Genomic DNA, 18,406 nt, shown 5'->3' on the forward strand with positions numbered 1-18,406 from the left:
AAACTAAAATAGGAAGAAGGATTGCCAAAAGTGGTAAGGGTCAAACAGAGATACAGAGAAGCATGGAAACCAGAGCTGAAGATGTGAAAAAAAGGCAGCAGAATCCATGACTCTAATGTGCATAGCTTAAGATGAAAATCAATAAGCACTCATTTGCAACAATGAAATGAGGTTCTGGTGGGGAGAACCTCTTCGGACTCAGTTTGGTACCAAGAAAAAGCTGAGTAAGTAGATCTGAGCTAGAACTAGCTGATTTCTTGCTAATCATATTTTTTAGGACTAATCATATTTTTCAGGAAGCAGTCTGTTGCTGAGGGAGAAGAGTAAAGGAGAAAGATGTATTGTGACATCCCTTTGTTACTGACCTCAAGTAGGCTGCGGAGAAGCAAAACCTAAAGGAACTGACTCACATGCATACCCTGTATTATGAGGACAGTTTCTACTGATCTTGAATAATTCTGGCCTCTTTCACACAAAACTCCAGTAAATAGATAGTCTGGGGGAAACTTACCTTATTTAAAATTTAATAAGTGAATTTTTTAAAATAAGCTACTCCAGGAACTATGAAAAGACATGAGAAAGAATGAGGTGGAAAAAAACCAGGCAAAACAAATGGCAGATGAAGAATTTTTACCATGGAGCAGGAAACATTTGAGACCAAGCAAACTGCCATGAAATAAGTTTTAAAATTTTACCTCAATAAAATTCATCTGAATAAAACAAGAGCACAAAGCAGAAATATGAGCATTCAGGGAAGACAAGATAAAAACGTGAAGATATATTTTCCTCCACATTGATGAAACACGAGACGGTAGAACCCTAGGAGAAATGAAAGAAAAAAATTTCAGTTATCACTACAAGGATATATTGTACAATACGGAATATATAAGCAATATTTTAAAATAACTACTTAAAAATTTCAGATGTAAGCATGACACAGGAAGCAGCACAAAGGAAAATAAGCATTTCTGGAAACACAGTGAGGTACGTACACAGAGGACAGGATTAAAAAAAAAAAACAAAATGAAAAAAAAAATGTTTTAACAGAATCAGACAAAGACAAAGAAAGAAAAATCTATTTATGCATAACTAGTGTCTTTCAGTCTAAATACTAAATAAGATGTTTAGATATCATTCAAGTAAACATTAAGAAATATTTAAGATGTAATTCTAAAGAATATTCCAGAAATAAAATACTTGTACCAACTGATTGAAGAAATACATTATATCATTGGCATCATAATATTATCACTTTTCTAAAGAACTGGGCATATGGCTCAAGTCCCTGAATCACCATGTGAAGAAGTTCAGTTCAGTCGCTCAGTCGTGTCCGACTCTTTGCGACCCCATGGACAGCAGCATGCTAGGCCTCCCTGTCCATCACCAACTCCCAGAGTTTACTCAAACTCACATCCACCAAGTCGGGGATGCCATCCAACCATCGCATCCTCTGTTGTCCCCTTCTCCCACCTTCAATCTTTCCCAGCATCAAGGTCTTTCAAGTGAGTCAGCTCTTCGCATCAGGTGGCCAAAGTATTGGAGTTTCAGCTTCAACATCAGTCCTTCCAGTGAACACTCAGGACTGGTCTCCTTTAGGATGGACTGGTTGGATCTCCTTGATGTCCAAGGACTCTCAAGAGTCTTCTCCAACACCACAGTTCAAAAGCATCAATTCTTCAGCGCTCAGCTTTCTTTATAGTCCAACTTTCACATCCATACATGACTACTGGAAAAAAGTTGTCCTGAAACCTGGAATACTTGTTGTATTCTGTTACTTTAGGAAGAAATGAACTTCTATTTTGTTAGGACCATTTCATTAGGGATCTATCAAAATAGTTTAGTGTATCCTAACAGGGTCACAGAAGAAAATGAATGTGGAACATCTATAACAAGTTATGTTGTGATAAATTTATTTGACTTCATAGAAAACCCTTTGGACAGACAGGTTGAAAAAATAGTGTAAAAAGGGAAAAAACAATTTTGGCCAGCTTCAGACTATATTCTAATATAATCTTCAGACTTCTCCATGGAATATTATTGCTAAGAGCCAGTAAAACAATTCTATAAAATCAAGAAAATAAAGTGTCATGCAACAGACACTTGTCAAATAGTCTCTGAAGTAAAAAAGGCAACAGGAAGACATTTCATTTTTGTTTTGTTTCAGGTATACACTTACTAGTGTCTTTGGTGGTGATATCCAATACAGACATCCAATACATTTCAGTACGTTTGTTTGCTGCCTTATCCCTCCATTTTTAAACATCTTGGTAAAATGATTCTGATTATTTTGTTCCCCTTTAGTGTTTAAGTTTATTTTTAAATAGTGCATTCGCATGGATGGGACAAAATTCAAAAGGTTCAGAAGTCAGTCTCCTTTTTATTCATCTTACCCAGTTTCCTTCTTTAATAGCAGTCATGATTGACTTGGCCTTTCAGCTAAGATTATGTTTAAAGGCAATCTTAGTTACCAACTTCTTACATATTCTTCCCAAAAGAGGGTACAGTTCAGTTCAGTCATTCAGTCGTGTCCGACTCTTTGTGACCCCATGAACTGCAGCATGCCAGGCCTCCCTGTCCATCACCAACTCCCAGAGCTTACTCAAACTCATGTCCATCGAATTGGTGATGCCATCCAGCCATTTCATACTCTGTCGTCCCCTTCTCCTCCTGCCTTCAATCATTCCCAACATCAGGATCTTTTCAAATGAATCAGTTCTTCACATTAGATGGCGAAATTATTGGAGTTTCAGCTTCAACATCTGTCCTTCCAATGAATATTCAGGACTGATCTCCTTTAGGATGGACCGGTTGGATCTCCTTGCAATCCAAGGGACTCTCAAGAGTCTTCTCCAATACCACAGTTCAAAAGCATCAATTCTTTGGCACTCAGCTTTCTTTACTGTCCAACTCTCATATCCATACATGACTACTGGAAAAACCATAGCTTTGATTAGATGGACTTTGTTGGCAAAGTAATGTCTCTGCTTTTTAATATGCTGTCTAGGTTGGTCATAGCTTTTCTTCCAAGGAGCAAGTGTCTTTTAATTTCATGGCTGCAGTCACCATCTGCAGTGATTTTGGAGCCCCTCAAAATAAAGTCTGTTACTGTTTCCATTCTCTCCCCATCTATTTACCATGAAGCGAAGGGACCTGATGCCATGATCTTAGTTTTCTGAATGTTGAGCTTTAAGCCAACTTTTTCACTCTCCTCTTTCACTTTCATCAAGAGGCTCTTTAGTTCTTCACTTTCTGCCATGAGGGTGGTGTCATCTGCATATCTGAGGTTATTGATATTTCTCCCAGCAATTTTGATTCCAGCTTGTGCTTCATCCAGCCTGGCATTTTGCATGATGTACTCTACATATAAGTTAAATAACAGGGTGACAATATACAGCCTTGATGTACTCCTTTCCTGATTTGGAACCAGTCTGTTGTTCCATGTCCAGTTCTAACTGTTGCTTCTTGACCTGCATACAAATTTCTCAGTAGGCAGGTCAGGTGGTCTAGTATTCCCATTTCTTTAAGAATTTTCTATAGTTTGTTGTGATCCACACAGTCAAATGCTTTGGTGTAGTCAATAAAGCAGATGTTTTTCTGGAACTCTCGTGCTTTTTCTGCGATCCAACAGATGTTGGCAATTTGATCTCTGATTTGTCTTCCTTTTCCAAATCCAATTTTAACATCTGAAAGTTCATGGTTCATGTACTGTTAAAGCCTGGCTTGGAGCATTTTGAGCATTACTTTGCTAGCATGTGAAATGAGTGCAATTGTGTGGTAGTTTGAGCATTCTTTGGCATTGCCTTTCTTTGGGATTGGAATGAAAACTGACCTTTTTCAGTCCTGTGGCCACTGCTGAGTTTTCAAAATTTGCTGGCATATTGAGTGCAGCACTTTCACAGCATCATCTTTTAGAATTTGAAATAGCTCAACTGAAATTCCATCACCTCCACTAGCTTTGTTCGTAGTGATGCTTCCTAAGGCCCACTTGACCTTGCATTCCAGGATGTCTGGCTCTAGGTGAGTGACCACACCATTGTGATTATCTGGGTCATGAAGACCTTTTTTGTATAGTTCTTCTGTGTATTCTTGCCACCTCTTCTTAATATCTTCTGCTTCTGTTAGGTGCATACCATTTTTGTCCTTAATTGTGCCCTTCTTTGCATGAAATGTTCCCTTGGTATCTCTAATTTTCTTGAGGAGATCACTAGTCTTTCCCATTCTACAGTTTTCCTCTATTTCTTTGCACTGATCACTGAAGAAGGCTTTTTTACTTCTCCTTACTATTCTTTGGAACTCTGCATTCAAATGGGAATATCTTTCCTTTTCTCCTTTGCCTTTCACTTCTCTTCTTTTCTCAGCTATTTGTAAGGCCTCCTCAGACAATCATTTTGGCTTTTTGCATTTCTTTTTCTTGGGGATGGTCTGGGTCCCTGCCTCCTGGACAATGTCATGAACCTCCATCCACAGTTCTTCAGGCTCTCTGTCTGTCAGACCTAATCCCTTGAGTCTGTTCGTCCCCTCCACTGTATAATGTAAGGGACTGATTTAGGTCAGACCTGAATGGTCCAGTGGTTTTGGCCTGCTGCAGGGTCGGGGGCACTCAGTGCAACAGTGCATGCATGGGATCTTTTGAAGGAGTTCACCATTATCTTCATTACCTCCGCTATAGTTTGGCCAGCCCCTGGGTTTGGAAAATCCCCTGGTGAAGGGAATAGCTACCCACTCCAGTATTCTTGCCTGGACAATTCCATGGACAGAGGGTCCTGGCAGGCCATATTGTCCATGGGGTCGCAAATAGTCAGACATGACTGAGCAACTAACACACACACACGTGTGTGTGTGTATGTAGAAACCTACAGATAAACTGAAAAGTAGGAGAGGATGTATTTTTGAGAGTGAGGAAAGAAGGATGATTACCCTCTACCCCCAAAGACTGATAACAACACACACGGCTGCAAACAAAAAAGAAAAAAACAAGTAAAATGCTACAAAGAACAGTTTATAGCTTTTTGTGACAAGATATAAACTACTTTATCTAAAGGATGTATCAGTGCATATGGATTAAAAAAAGGAAATATGAGTTATATAGAAGGCAATGGTTTAGCAACTTTCCTTTTCTGGGGAAAATATATTTGAAGATAGCATTGAATAAAGAATAAAAGTGGTTTTAGCTGGCATGTGGAAAATGAGAAGAAAAAAATAACATTTTTTGGACCTAAATTTAAAAAAAATCTAATTGATGACAGTTTGTTCTTAAAACACTATTTTTTAAAAGTATATTAAGGCAGATATCATCCAGTGGAATTTTAAGATTAGAAACAAAATTTTATCACGTTTGGATCTGGTCAATTTGGCCTAGTCCTGGTTGCCTTCCTGAAAACAGTTCATCATAATGTAGTGGTCTGTCTTAATTAGTTAATAGAGAACATTGTAGTCATGTCCACAGGGTGATTTTGTTGTCTGTTTCCTTCTGCCTATAAAAAGGGACTTTTTAAAAAATTGTCCAATGACCAGATGTCCTGTTTAGGGTGGGACATATCTGGATTTTGATTAGAATATGAGCTTTTGCACAATTACATTTCTTGCATATTTTAGAACTGGTGCAGAGGAGAGAAAAGACGTTTTGCTCAGTGGCTCAGTCGTGTCCAGCTCTTTGGGACCCCACACACGGTAGCCCACCAGCTTCTCTGCCACGGGATTTCCCAGGCAAGAATAGTGGAGTGGGTTGCCATTTCCTCCTTCAGGGATCAAACCCGATGCTTCTGCGACTCCTGCATTGCTGGCGAATGCTTCACTGCTAAGCCACAAGGGAAGCCCCAAAGACTTTTTAAAATAATATATATGTAAATAAATTAACTCGAAACTTTTATGTGATCCGTATTAGTTATCATTCATATCCATTTAGAGAACCTGGGTTAGAGTGATAATAACCAAAGAAGGGACTTCTATATGGAAAGAATGTGGCAACTGATGAACGTCAGAGTATAAATTTAAAAATACATGAATAAAAGCCCTGGGTGGATGAGTTTAAATTTTACCCTTGAACACTCATCTTCTTTTAACTTCTTCTATTGCTTGCGGTCTCATTTACCATCCTTCATAACACTCTGTTCATGCCTCTGTTAATGGTACGGTAGCTTACCACTGTTAAATTTACCACAAGCTAACTAATTTACCACTTAACTACTTCTGTGATCTTTGCAACTTATTTCATCTAATGGAGCCCATCTTCTTCTTTGTAAAATTGCGATAGGCTTCCCTGGTGGCTCAGATGGTAAAGAATATGCCTGCAAGGTGGAGACCTGGGTTCAATCCCTGGGTTGGGAAGATTCCCCTGTAGGAGGGCATGGGTAACCCACTCCAGTATTCTTGCTTGGAGAATCCCCATGGACAGAGCAGCCTGGTGGGCTCCAGTCCACGGGGTCGCAAAGAGTCAGACATGACTGAGCAACTAAGCATAGCACAGCACAATGGCAGTGACCTCGTAAGTTTGATGCGAGGATTCGGTAAGGTAATACATGAACATGCATGCTAAGTCATTTCATTCGTGTCCGACTTTTTGCTACCCTATGGACTGCAGCCTGCCAAGCTCCTCGATCCATGGGGATTCTCCAGGCGAGAATACTGGAGTGGGTTGTCGTGCCCTCCTCCAGGGGATCTTCCTGACCCAGGGATGGTACTCTGTATCTCTTACGTCTCCTGCAGTGGGAGGTGGGTTCTTTACCACTAGCACCACCTGGGAAGCCCAATACATGAACTAAAATGCAGAACTAAAATTTCACACACAGTTATAATTATTTTTCCAACGAGTTGATCAAGATTTAATTAGAATTATTAGCTGGGAATTCAGAAACACTCTCTCCTTAAAAAATATTTATTTGGCTGCTCTGGGTCTTAGTCGTGGCACACAGGATCTTTGATCTTGTGGGGTCTTTAGTTGTGGCATGTGGGATCTTTAGTTGTGGCATGTGGGCAGCGTGTGAACTCAGCTGAGTCATGTGGGAATCTAGTTCCCCGACAAGAAATCAAACCTGGGCCCCCTGCATTGGGAGCACGGAGTCTCAGCACTGGACAACCAATAAAGTCCCCAGAAATATTCTCTTGAAGTTTTGATCTTGCTCTGGATCCCAGGTCCTTTCCTCTACTCAGGGACCACATTTCTGTAATTATCTCCTCTTTCCCTTCTTTTTGGCACATCCCCTCTGACCCCCAAGCATGACTTTTAAGGCTTCTTCCCTTTCATTCCTTGATCCCTTCAATAACTGCCTGTTTCACTGTACCCTTTCACAGCAAAAACTGATTGAATAAGTTGTCTGTACTTGCAGTCATTACTTCCCCTTCTCTTCCAACTCACTCCAATCAGATTTATTTCTCCACCACTTCAAAGAATCAACATTTGCTAAGACTACCTCCAGCCTGCTAAATGCAATGCTATTTTTTTGTATTTGGCCATTGATCAGTTCTTAAAACATTCTCTTAGCTTCAATGTCATCCTTTTTTCCTTATATTTCATCTATTTTGCTACTCTTTTTAAATCTCTGATGCTGGCTCATATGTTTCTCCTGACGTGTAAGTGTAGAAGTGCCCCAGAATTTTTGGTTCAACTTAATTCCCCTCCCCCTCTATGTGTGATTTGTTCATCTCTCTATATGTGGTGATGACTCTCAAATTTATGTCTTTGAAGCTGACATCTGTGTTCAACTCCCAACTCATGTATCCAAAAGTCTGATAGCCATTTCCACTTGGATTGTTAATAGGCATCTTAAACCTAGTATGTCCAAAATTCTTGAATCCTTCTCCCTTTCTCAAACCAGCTGCTCTCCACATCTTTTTCATTTCCATGGCACCATTATACACCTACTTGCTCAAGCATAACTCCTAGGACCATCCTTGATTTTTTTCTTGCTTTCACACTCTACTTCCAGTCCATTAGCAAATTCTATCAGCTCCACATTCAAAACAAATCTTGAGCCTGACCACTTCTGTCCACTTCTACTGCTTTCACCTAGTCTCGGCCACCACCTTCTCTTCCCGGGGCCACAATATCTATTTATTAAGTGGCCTTCCAATTACTGCCCCCCAAACCCCTTTACACGGAGCAGTCAAAGTGATCTTTTGAAATATAAATCAGATCATATCTCTGTTGCTTTAAAACCCTCCATTGGCTTCCTTGGACTTGCAGCTTAGAATACCACCTTCCTTAGAATACGACCGGCCTCTGCCTCCCTCTCTGACCTCATCTTGGATCCTCTCTTAATTTATCACTGCTCTCCAACTATACTGCCCCCCTTTACATTTATTCGAACAAATCAAGATCATTGCTAACTCTGAGCCTTTGCATGGTCTGATACTTCAATGTAGACCTGTGCAGGTGTTTGCCTGGCTGATTCTTTGGTTCATTCAGGTCTGTGCTCAAATGTCACCTTCCTCAGAGAGGCCACTCTATAAAGAGGTCCCTTCTCCCTACCACGTGCATGCACGCTAAGTCACTTTATTTATTTATTTATTTTTTTGCTAAGCCACTTTAATCGTGTCCAACACTTTGAGACATTGTAGCCCACCAGTCTCCTCTGTCCATGGGATTCTCCAGGCAAGAATACTGGAGTGGGTGGCCACACCCTTCTTCAGGGGATCTTTCCGACCCAGAGACAAACCTGTGTCTCTCTTGTCTCCTGCTTTGGCAGGCGGGCTTTTATCACTGGCACCACCTGGGAAACCTAACCCTCACCACTCTCTATCCCAGTTATACTTCATAGCATGTATCATTCTCCTCAAGGATCTTATTTATATTCTTGGGGCTCTCTTCCCACACTACATACGTGCCCCGAGAGCAGCAAAGGCATTTATTTGTTTTGTTCACTATAACATCCCCAGTTATTTAGAAGAGGGCCTGTCTTACTATAGGTGTTCAATAAATGTTATTTAAATGAATGGACAGGGCTCCATTTATTTGACCATTCGTTCTGTCTCCTCTTTTGATCAAGCAACCCGGGGACTCTGCTTCTTACTGGTATACCATGCTGTTGCTGAAATCTGGTGCTCCTCGGTCTGCAGAAGGTGCTGGTCTGGTGGTGACTGAGATCTCTGTTCAGGCTTCAGTGAGTCTTAAAGGGAGACCAAGCCCACTCCTCCATTCTTAGCTCAGCCAAAAGTATCTCTTTTCTTGGGTTCCGATGGTTACAATTCCTATTCTACTCTCTATTCTTCCAGTTGTCATACACAGCCACCTCAGAGGAGTCTAGCTGGTCCCAGAAGCACTGAGTTTCAGAATGTGCTCTGGACTCCACTACCCACATGAACCTCAAACCAGGTAATGGAAAAGAGCCTCGCTGAATCCAGACAATCTCTTGTCACCTTCCTTGTAAAAGAAAGAATGAGAGGGGAAAAGGAAAGAAAGAAAAAAAAATATAAAAAGAAAAGAAAAAGCACAAATTGAATTTTTTTGAGGTTATTCCTCTGAACAAAGTGATTCACTGATTTAGTCATTTAATAAATGTTTGTTGGTTGCCAGCCATATACCAGGCATTCTCCTGGGCAGTTGTTATATCACTGTAATCATCTCTATTGTCTTTCACATAAGTCCATATTGCATTGTGAATTTCTTAAGAGCAGTAATACTCTTTTCATTGTATTAAATAACGTAATAATTGTCTATTGCTTGAATAAATGAAAGAGAGGAGATAGTTAGTGAAAGACTTAAGGAAGATTTGACCCAGTTATAGCCATAATTAAATGAAAACAAAGAATAATGATTGCTCTTTAAATCATATTGTTATTACAGTAAAACAAGTTCTAAATGTTTAATAATTGTCATAATCTTACAACCATAACACACAAACATTTTCCATGTTTTCTTTTGATTTTTGTCCACTTACACATATATTTTCACATATTTATAACTTTACTTTCTGTGTTATCTTTTGCATTTCTCCTTAATACTGATGACAAACACTTCTGCATGTTTTTAACCTGTCATATATCACCTTTCTGTCTGTATTTTAGTGATTTCTCTTTCCGTATTATATTTTGTTGTCTTTTTCTTATTATATTTTGAAAATTTAGTTTATTTGTTTGTTTTTGGTTGTGCTTGGTCTTGATTGCTGTGCCCAGGCTTTCTATAGCTGCGGCAAGTGGGGGCTACTCTCAAGTTGCCGTGTGCAAACTTCTTGTAGTGGCTTCTCTTGTTGAGCACGGAGCACAGGCTGTACGCACATGGGCTTCAGTAGCTGTGGCATGTAGGCTTAGTTGCCCTGTGGCATGTGTGATCTTCCTGGACCAGGAATCGAACCTGCATCCCCTTCATTGGCAGGCAGACTCTTAACCACTGGACCACCAGGGAAGTCCTCTCTTCCTCTATTTTTGAAATCCCTGTTGGGTTCCCTGTGGTTACTAGCACTATAACCCCCTGAACAACGTATCAGGTAGCTTGTATTTTTTTCACAGATGGCAAGGTAAGAGAGTCCCTGGGAAAGTACATCTCATTGTGAAGGAAGAGATGCTGCCACGTCAAGGAGCAGTCAATCCCAGATGCACTCAGGAGAGAGAAAAGGTGTGCCTAACCAACCTGCTTGAACAGAGAAGAGTGTGTGGAGGGTGATGTTTAGCTCCATCTTGCATTCTGATGAATGTTTCTACCTCCTGGCCCTTGGAGAGCAGCCTGTCTGGATATCATCTGCCAAGTTGGTGTTTTTTTTCTGTTTTGCATAAAGCTTTTGCTTTCACTATGCTGCTATTGGGTAGGGGAAAGTGAGAACACCAGATTTCAGGGGACTGCATGTTTCTCCTCTGCCTTTTAATGGAGCTTAGTTTTTTTTTTTTTTCTGCCACTTGTTATCGTCAAGTATAAGATGAGTACAGTGAAGGACTACTGCATCTAACATAGGATGCTGCTCCTTGAAGAAATTAGCAGGAAATAAGAGAGGGTTTTTTTTTTTTGGTTGTTGTCATTTTAATAGGAGCTTCCCCTTTGCCACTCAGCTTGGGAACAAGCAGAAGTTCATTTGCAAAATTATATTGAATATAAATGAGAAAAAATATGTTTTACTTTATAGGCAACTCTTCTGGAATAGAACTAGTTTTAGATTATATAATGAAGAAATGGCTTTTGTAATTCAATGTTGATTAGTATTCTGTGAGCTGTGAATCCAGGATTGGAAATAGGAGATCCAACTAAGGAATGAAAAGAGGAAGTTCTCTGGGTGACTTGCTCTCAAATCTTAGAGATATTCAATATTTTGTAAACCAGAGAATTGAGGGTTTAAGTTATTTTGTGTTAATTTCTCCTCTTTTACTTATCAAGATATGTTTTAACACTTGAAATATGCTTTGAGCTGTTAAAAAAAATTCAGCTGAGTAAATTTAAATTTCTAATTGACTTTATTAAAAGGTTCATGAATTCAGCATCCCAGCTAACAAATATAAGAGGCTCTCAGGAGCTATAGCAAATGGAAGGCTTTTATAAGCAGAAGGAGCTACAGCAAATGGAAGGCTTTTATAAGCAGAAGGAGGTTGGGACAAAGACATTAAAAGACTATATTATTTCAAGCAAGGTCACCTTCCTTTAGGGGAAAGTTGGGGGTCTTAGGTAGATTACCTCACTAGTGCTGACCAGGAAACTCCAGATATCAGTTTAAAATTCCACTCCTGGGAGAGGATGAAACTGCAATGTCATTATTTAGTCACTCAGTTGTATCTGACTCTGCAACCCCATGGAATGTGGTCTCCCAAGCTCTTCTGTCCATGGAATTTTCCTGGCAAGGGTACTGGAGTGAGTTGCCATTTCCTCCTCCAGAGAATCTTCCTGACCTGAGGATCAAACCCACGTCTCCTGCATTAGCAGGCAGATTCTTTACTGCTGAGCCACCAGGTAACTCACTAGCACTAACCAGGGAATTCCAGACATTGGTTTAAAATTCCACTCCTGGGAGAGGCTGAAATTGTAACTAAGTTAGGTATTAAATCTTAGTGAAGCTTAGCATAAGTGATCCTTCTTTGGGGTCTGTTGCTTATTTTTAACAATTCCCCCCTTTTGATCAAACTCTCAGCCTAACTGAAAGATGTGGCCAACATTTAAAGCTTTAATGCCACTCTCAGCCACCACTCTATAGTTCTCACAGCTTTCCTTGATTCCTGTTTCTTGCTGAATCTTATACGGTATTCACAGTTTGCATTTCAGGCTTGTATTTTTTAAGTCGGTCACTCCTTTGTTTCTTTTTCCATGTTCCAAACTTAGGGAGATTATTTGTTTGGAGATCATTTTGCTTGGTGGTTAGCAGCTATGAACACACATCTGATAAGCTCTTGCTAGAATACAGTGCACAAGAGAGATTGTTATGATTATTTTAAGCAGGATCATTTCCATATCTAGAGTATATTTTGGAGCCATGGCCCCCAAGACCCAAACCAATCAAAATCAAATAAGTCAAAAAAAGACACCTTGAAAAAGTCACCTTTTAATGCCAAATGGCTTGTTCAGTGATATTAAGTAACTGAGTTTCAACTTCCTCAGAAGGTTGTAGCAGGTGGTAGTGGCACAGACCACCACAGACCTTGTTCAGCTAAAAGATAATCAAGGGCTATCCTGTTATCAAGAACAACTTTGGCCAGATTGTCTAAGGGTCTGTGTTGCACTGGCTTCCCAGGTGGTTCAGTGGTAAAGAATCCACCTGCCAATGCAGGAGACGCAGGTGATGTGGGTTCGATCCCTGGGTCGGGACAATCCCCTGGAGAAGGAAATGTCAACCCACTCCAACATTCTTGCCTGGAAAACCCCATGGACAGAGAAGTCTGGTGGCTACAGCCCATGGGGTTGCAAGGAGTCGGACACAACTTAGTGACTGAGCACATACACACACACACTATTGCACGCTATTGCACAGCTATTGCTCTTGCATCAGCTGCTGCAATATTTTTAAGAGTCAAGGAGAGCTTCCTGATTATAGCCTAATTTGTATTCACTCGTAACTAGGGAAGTTGAGCCCTACAAAAAGAAGTGAATCCTGAAACAAGAATGCCTCTTAGTAAGCCCTTTCAAACTTGATCATTTAAATTCTAGGAGGTTGACCAACGAGGTCTCAATTTGTTTTTAGACAGTTAAGGGCACAGTTAGATAACCTAAAAGGCATTACCTGGTTATGTGCCAGCCTTCTAGGTATTTACAGGCTCAAGGAGAATGACAATCATCACAGGCAAAGATAAATCCAAGGGGGCACAAACCACTTCCACTAAGGTACTGTTAATGGACTCATTTGCAGGGAGTGCTGCATTTTCCTGTTCAAGCCAAGGGTCAGTTAGGTTCTTTTCCTGGCCCAAAATAAAAAGTTGTTCTAAATTCCAGAGATCATCCCCTCTTAGCAATGTCCTGGGAGATACGGGTGACATCATTATTTTGCAGGCCATTGCCATCCTTTGTAAAGGCAAGAAGAGAAGGTTTCATGTTTAGTTAAAATATGAAATCTTGATCTTACAACCTGAGTGGAAGCAGTCTACATTGATGTCAGCTATTTCTTTTCTTAGTCAATTTGATTTGGAGGTGTACAGCATTTACACAGGAGCAGATGGCAGGGAGAGTCTTTATTCAGCTAGGAGATGTATATCCAGAGTTCAAATTCTCGATGTTTGGTTGTCATTTGGGTAGTGAAGAAGGCCGGGTGTAGTCCCTTCCAGGGAAATTCGAGGGCAGTCTTTGCTCTTAGGGATTCCAAATTAGAAGGGTGGAAGAAAACTGAAAATGTTAGTTTGGAGAGTCGTCATCAGATATTTGAGGAAACTACAAGAGGTCAGGGTTTTTTTCAGATATCTTCTCAGGTTTCAGCTGGGACAACAGTGAATATTTCTGGAAGTACTGAACAATCCCTTGGTTTTAGGAGGCATTCCCAAAGAAGGTGCAAAAGATATTACCCTGCCAAGATCTTAGAGCTACTCCCAAAGATGGCCAAAAGAAAGACTTAGATAATGACCAAAAAGAAGAAAACAGCTGTCCCTGGGAGAGAAAGGATCAATAACCACTGGGTCTGGTTTTGTAAAGGAGGGGATAACGTGACATTATCTTTTCCTTTCTCAACTGGGACCTACAGACTGAGATCCAAGGAGCACTGACTCTGGTAAGAATTCTCACACTTAGCCAACTTTTGTCGGCTTTCCCAGGACTCTATCTGCAGGCTTTGGTATTTACCAGAATTTGGCAAAGTTTTCTGTTAATTTTATATTTAGTTTTCCCTTTGATGATTATGGAAATATCAGCAATTTACCAGAAAAATCCCTTGGAGTCCCAGACAACTTTGGGAAGTGCCCAAATGGGGACCCTCCTTTGAAGGTAGATATAGGGGAGCTTGTCAGGTCACTAACTTGGCAGAGTTTTGTGTGTAGTCATGTAGTCTTTTCAGAGTGGAAAAACAATTCAGACAGAGGATGACTAGAATGAGCACTCAAAAGGAGTATAGCAGGGAGAGCAGGAGTTATGTCAGTCTTAAAGTCTTTTGTTTTAGGTACCTCAAATATCTTTAATCTTTCATTAGTCTCTAACAGTGAATCTTTTAAAGAAGCTATTTTTTTTTGGAATTATAAAGCCTTTTGGAGGCTTCCATATACAAATTAAAATAATTATTCTACCGTTTGATGTGGGAATTCTTACTTTAAAGTGCACTTTTTGAATAATCTTATCCAAGTGGAACAGTGCTCACAATGGCCATTATAATTCTAGATTGTAAATCCCCTGAGAGTTCGCAGCAGTTTGGCAAGATCTCAGGCATAGACAGAATTTAACCTGCATTTTTGTCCAGCCATATCTGGCTGCAAAAGGGGCGCAATCCACATCTCTGTCCAGCCATATATTGGGGACCCCCCCCCCCAGCCTGATGGTAATTACCAAGTCAGATTCTCAGGAGACGAAATTCTATATCCTCTTTAGTAAGATCTTGCCAATTTTGTAGGTATTTATAGCTTTGGGACCATAGTTTTCAGATATAAAATAAGTAGATTGCCAGAAGGTAGCACATTCAACTTGAAACCATGCCCCATAGGGTTAACAGAAGCTGATGTCTTAACAGAAATCCCTAAGTGTGTCTTACAAAACAACAGATAAAGGAACAGTTTGTTTAAAAACTCCTCTTCTTGTAACACGCCTTTAGTGATGAAGCTAGCTTTAGGTATTCCTCTTTCTTATTCTTTCTTTAAATGTATACTCTCCAAGCCTCACATAGCTTAGGTAATATATTACAAGACATTTTAACCACTTAGATAACACCTCTAATCTATGAGGTCACTACAATGGGGGCTTAAGTTGTTTCCTAGAAACTCAGAGTCAGCCTGTCCAGTTCAAGTTGGGTAAAGTTGTTTGGGACCACTGACCCAAAAACTGGGCCTGTGCAGGTATTGGATGAAATGACATTTTGATGTCAGAGGGCTGAAAAGTCCACCCTGGAATCAAGCTAATCATCTCCAATTTTGAATATGCATCCCACAAAGAAGCATGTAACCCAAATACACCTGCCCAGGAGGCTTACTACCTCACCTTTTCCCTACCTCCAATCACTTTTCCCTACACCTAAGACCACCTTGCTTCTTTATGCCATCGATATCTCAAGGCCCTTGCCTTCAGGGAGGTAGATCTCAGACTTGTTCTATCTCCTCCCTTGGCTGTCTTGTGAATAAATTCTTTCTCTGCTACAAACCTTGGCATCTCAGCATATGGCTTGCTACAAGTCATGCAAGTAAGCCTGGTTTGGTAACAAAGTCTGGATATAAAGGATGCCATTTCTTTAACTAGGCCTTTGGGTTTTGTGGAGCTGAACTAACACCTAAGAGAGAAACGTGTGATGTTGGAAACTGTGGGGTGTTTCACAGCATAACTTGTTGCACAGAAATTTTCTTGAGCCTGGTGGGAAACTTAGCATCCAACCAACCTATTCCATAATCAACTTATCATGGAAGTTTTCTTGAGGTGGCAAGCACTGTAACATGTTTAAATGTTCAATCCATAGCCACCAATTTTTTAGGTTTTCTGGCTTCCAAAATCCCCATTAGCAGTAGCTTTTATTGGACCTAGTCCAGTTTTTAAATCAACCCAGTGTGATCCCAGTCGGAAACCACCAACAATTCTCATGGCTCTTGGGGCTGGGGAAATGGATTAAACTAGTAAAGGAGCCCCACACTGAGATCCTCCAGCCTCTACAAGGGCTGTGAGCCTGCGAGTACCGAGGTTACCACTGCCCAAAGCCCCTACAGGCTGAGGTCAAGGGCAGAAACCCTTGGGCTCCAAAACTCACATAATTTCCAACATCCTTCTGTCTCCCAAAAATTCTCTATGAAATGCACCATGACTCCATTTTGGGTTTGTTGTTTCTTTTTAGCGGGGCTATAACATAACTTGAAATGGCAGCCCACTCCAGTATTCTTGCCTGGAAAATTCCATGGATGGAGGGTCCATGGGATTGCAAAGAGTCGGACACCACTGAGCAACTTCACTTTCACTTTTGTAACATAACTGCTTGAGCCAGAGATTTAATGGTGAACAGGAGCATCCCCTGGAAGCCAACATATGGATAGCAGGTATAATTAGAGAGAGCTCCTAAGAGGGAGAAGATTCTGGAGATGAGGGTCACCCCAAAATTGAAGGCTAAATTGTTTAGTAGCCCCTTCCCAACAGAAGATCTCCTGCCAGAGCCAATCTTGAATATTATCATTTCAGTTTTATTTTTATTACAAAAGTAGCTTAAAAAAAAAAGTAGCTGATACTTTAAGTATACTCAAGCCCCTCCAAATTATTTTGAAAATATTTAAAGTAATGTGAGGAAATTAAGTCAAGTGGAACTTAAATAACAACATTTTTATAAGCTCTAAGATCTAGCACAATTAAAAGTATGAGTTATTAAAATCAGAATGGAATTACTGAAAACCCAAAGCCCATCCACCCTGACATTGTAATATGCTCAGTCATTCATCTATTCTTGCACTGAACAGTTACTGAGTGACTATTAAGTTCTGGGTATTATAGGCAGGAGTGAGTGGAACACTGTTGTTATCTACGTATTTAATAATTTAAAAAAAAAATTTCAGAGTGTGTTTGGATAAGTGAGGCTTAAGAGTGTGGGGCACGAATACCTTAAGGCATGAGTGAGGCTACTGGCTCAGGGCCTTATCTATACTCTACATCCTTGGAAACCTCACTTGAGGTCAGAATGTGGTTAATGCTATCCACATTCTTCTACTACACCATCTTGTCTGAAGATTAGTGACCTTAATCACGAATTACTATAAAGTCCCACAATTTAAATACCAGGCGATTATAGCACATGGTGTTTTGAGCCTGATGAATCTTTTATCAATAAATACACAAAATATACAGAAGATTTCTCTTCATGGTCTCTGATAAACATGGGAACAGTGTGAAGAGTACGAAATGGAAGTCAGTGTACCTTGTGCAACTCTTTGAATACTGTGCAAAATTGTTGGTGTTGGAATCATAAACTGGAACACTAAAACAAGGAAAATCTGTACTAGACACCACTTTGTTATGCAAAAAAAAAAAAACCCACCAAAAAAAACAACTTTGTAATGCAAGTATTTATTGCACTCAGCTGAGAGGAAGCCTTCACAAGTTAACTAATTTGTCTTCTGATTTACCTAAGCGCTTCTGCTGCTCAGATTCTGCCTAACTCCAAAGCAGTTCTATCTCTGATATGGGCAGCTATAGCACCCACAAATTTTTACTGCATTTGGAGTTCTACCTTTTGTTTTGAAGATAAAGGGCAAGAGATCCAAAATGTTTCCTGGGAGCCTGAATAGTACTGGTCATGGGAGAGGGTACTGATAGTTATGGGCCAGAGTTCAGCATCTGTAGGAGAGGCACTCATGTTTTTAATAAATTTATGACATGTAAGGTCCTTTAAAGCCTGGGGTCCAGGATAAGGGCCGCTCCTGTCCAGGTCTAAGTGTGGTAGTGGTTAGTGAAACTGGGAATTTAATGCCATGCTCATCTGCAGGGTGTCTAGATGGCTGTGAGCTTCCCAGATGGTGTTAGTGGTAAAGAACCCACCTACCAAAGAAGGAGACATAAGCGACCCAGGGTTCAGTCCCTGGGTCGGGGAAGATCCCCTGGAAGAGAGTATGGCAACACACTCCAGTAATGTTGCCCAGAGAATTCCACGGACAGAGGAGCCCCTCTGGGATTGCAGAGTCCAATAGGACTTAAGTTATTTAGTATGTGTGCGCTAGATGGCTGTATTTTTCTTAGAATTTCTTCAGCATCAAGAAAGACAGTGCTAGACTACTGGCTTAGAGAATTATAGCAAACCTCTAAATTTGACTTTCCCCAAAACTAGGTGTAAATGATAGTGTTATGAACTTTTTAAAGAAAGGATAAAGCATATACCAAAAAGAGGACAGTAAAGTGAACCCCATTTCCAAT

Source organism: Odocoileus virginianus, chromosome 14 (assembly GCF_023699985.2).
Source record: "Odocoileus virginianus isolate 20LAN1187 ecotype Illinois chromosome 14, Ovbor_1.2, whole genome shotgun sequence".
Lineage (NCBI taxonomy): Eukaryota > Metazoa > Chordata > Mammalia > Artiodactyla > Cervidae > Odocoileus > Odocoileus virginianus.